Raw genomic sequence first — 3,244 nt, forward strand, 5'->3', positions numbered from 1 at the left:
CTAACTTTCCAAACTCCACAAGTTAAACCAGAAAACCTTTCATTGTTTGAGGCCTGAACGAAATGAAACAGTCATTGTTGTTGTTTACTGTCGTCCAACTTTGGAGATGTACTAACAATCAGAATCAATTCAGTTGTATGCCGTCTCCAAACCACGGTTGCTGTATACTGCTTCGCTCTACTCATTTGAACACCCCTCCCCCTTCCTCCCTTCTCTACGGCTTTGCTCCACAGATTGCTGGAATAGAGTATACATGCTGCCTCCTGGCGGTCTCCGTGTATTCTCCCGAAGCAGGTTGATTAAACCTTACATAGTTTTCACGAAAATTGAGCAATGTGTCTCCGGGTATGTCCGGTAACCTTATGATAATCACATATCCATGCTCCACACATGCACACTGCTCCACAAGACAAAAGTAATAGATGTAGAGAAACACAAAAACAGGGTTCACTCTGTGTACCATTGTGCAATCTTGCTGGTCATTTTCGTTGCATATTGCATCTGTACCTTATTGGTGTTCCTATACCCTGATCAAGAGCATCCCAAACATGCTCGATAATATTGAGGTCCGGTGAGCATTCAGGCCACTCAATACGGGTAATGGCTCGAGTTTCCAGGCATTCCGACACAATACGTGCGCAGTTGTGGGCGAGCATTGGCATTCACAAACAGGAACTCCGGGCCAAATGTTCCACGAAAATCGCGAACATATGAACGCAAAATGTTGTTTTTCTCAATTTCGTATAGGGCTGAAGTCTCATCAGGCCCTCTCTGCGTACGCCAGTGTAGCGTGAGAAAGCTTAAATAAACTGGGCGATGACGTGAAAAGATATATTTTATTGTAATGTTATTCTCAAGATTTACAATATTCTACCTACATAATACTCTACTGCTCTCATAATCCCTTGCTGATCCTTAAGTTTTGTGGAGCAGTGTATGTGAACGAAATTTTGAGTGTGCACCTTAGACACTGGCGAATGGAAACGTTTGAGATTTTAGATTTTAAATGCAATTCAGAACACTGCTGGACGTGAGACTATACGTATTAAGAAAACTTACAGATCGTTGAGAACCAGAACACGGGACAATTGAAAAGCTTAAGTGCAGAAAAGAATTCAAATGCCCGAACAATTTCACCTTGGTAAGCATATTTTCCAGGGTTGTTAAAGGTCCAAGATCCCATAAATTCTAATGGGTTCTATTCGGTTCCGCTGATGGACCGGAACCTGTTTTCTCGCACAATTTGAATTCGGTCAAGTTGTGTATTATTTCATTTCAATACGGAACTTGAAGCCTATTTAAACTGATCCGGAAAAATTGTATTTAGACCGTATTTAAATTCTGGACCGTATTTAAATTGAGAAGGGAAAAAAGGTTCCTGAACCGTATTTAAATTCATCCGTAAAAAAAGGTTCCTGAACTGAATCGAAATACTTTAAACATAAAATAAAGGTTATTTACGGACTACAACACATTTACACTTGGTGATTTTCTCTCTCGATCGGGAATTGAATTTATTTACAATTCCTGGACCTCTAACAGCCATGGATGATTCTCGAAGGAAAATATGAAGTTTCCAAGCAACAATAGAGGGGAGGGTATAATTACTTCTCGTATGTAATTTAATGTCTCAGCCACATGGTGGATGTGTTTAGAACTTTGTACACTCCTGTTCAGATAAAGTGGCACATTACGTAACAGTTCTAACCCATTAAGTGTGCCACTTTATGTGAACAGGAGTGTACAAAGGTCACACACATGATCATTTTAGTAAAGACATTATGTATTTGTCTTTTCATTAATAATACTCCAGAAATATAAAAATAAACGTTCCAAATAATAAATATGGGATGTGATGAAGAGAGAGCAATTATCTCAAAGAAAATTACATATTCTTACGTCTTATAAGATTAATGAGCCCTGTGGGGCTCGAGCCCATCCAATAATTTACCTGTTACTATATTTTATTTTATAAATAAAGTCGCCGCTCTTAGGCAAACAAAACGTTTTATATTAGTTATACACCTAAAGAATTATCACAACTTAATTTCTGGTTTAGTATAAATTATTTCATAAATTTGTTCCATCTCCAATATGATACTTTTCAGTGTCATGCATTATTTACACTATCCGTGCTCACATTGTTGTTAGAAAAGCAAGGGAGGAAAGGGCTTACAACCAGGATAAGGATCGATTGCACTAAAAACTCTCAAAATACGAAAAAAATCACGAACGAATACAAAATAGGCAATAAACCGACAAATTTTTCATATAGCCAGATCAGGCACTCAAAAGCAAGTTATCTGCCAAATAGGCACTTGTGACTAAAATAGGCAAAAGCAGCCAGTATAAAATTCATGTATTCCTGTCGGAATTGGCCTGAAACGGTTTTAAAACGTAAAATCTAACATTTGCTGGCCAAGGACAAAACAAATATACATTTCAGGGCAGCTCTTCAACATAATTAAGACACACATTATTGTATGAAATTTTAAAAGAAATTTTCTACTTCAGTCCATGCCGGTCCCCGTGGCGGAGTGGTTAGCACATCGCGCTACGAAGCCAGAAGTCCCGGGTTTGAATTCCGGCCTGGGCATGAATCTTTGTGAGTGTCCATTCATCAATTTAATCATGTCATCACTCATCCCCTCTTCGCCAATTAGCCAAAAGTGGCAGAAAAGTCGAAGTAAAATAAAGCAAATCAGCCAATCAATCAAGTGGGTTCAGTCCATCCAATATTTCTCAAAGGTTGGCTCCTATGTTCATAAGTATAACATACAGTATCAGTGATTAGTAGTAAGGTCTCAGTTACAAGTAACAGTTACTTTTTGAAGAATTCGACCTGTAGCTTTCTAGGGTAAGTAACTGTAACACCTAAAATTAATGTTATTTCTTAGATTTTTAATAAAAATATTAAAAACACTAAATCAATTAATATTATTAGAATAATTAATTCGGAAAGAAATTTCTGAAAGGGATTAGGTACCACTAATTGGAGATGAACAGAGTGTTTTCAGGATCTATGTTGGATAACCTGAAAGGTAAGAGACCTTAAGCACGCGCCAAGAACGTGGAAAGTGAAATGAAAATAGCTAATGATGATCAGGATTGCATTGATCTTGTCTAGGAAAGACACACAGGACAGTTCCGGAATTCGGGTTTTAGAATGCCACATCTAGATGTTTTTTTTTATTTTCTAACGTTTTCACGTTCTTGAGTACGGAGAAAATTAAATTGTATATTC

The sequence above is a fragment of the Lepisma saccharinum genome, chromosome 10 (assembly GCF_977018435.1).
Source record: "Lepisma saccharinum chromosome 10, izLepSacc3.1, whole genome shotgun sequence".
NCBI classification, from domain to species: Eukaryota; Metazoa; Arthropoda; class Insecta; order Zygentoma; family Lepismatidae; genus Lepisma; species Lepisma saccharinum.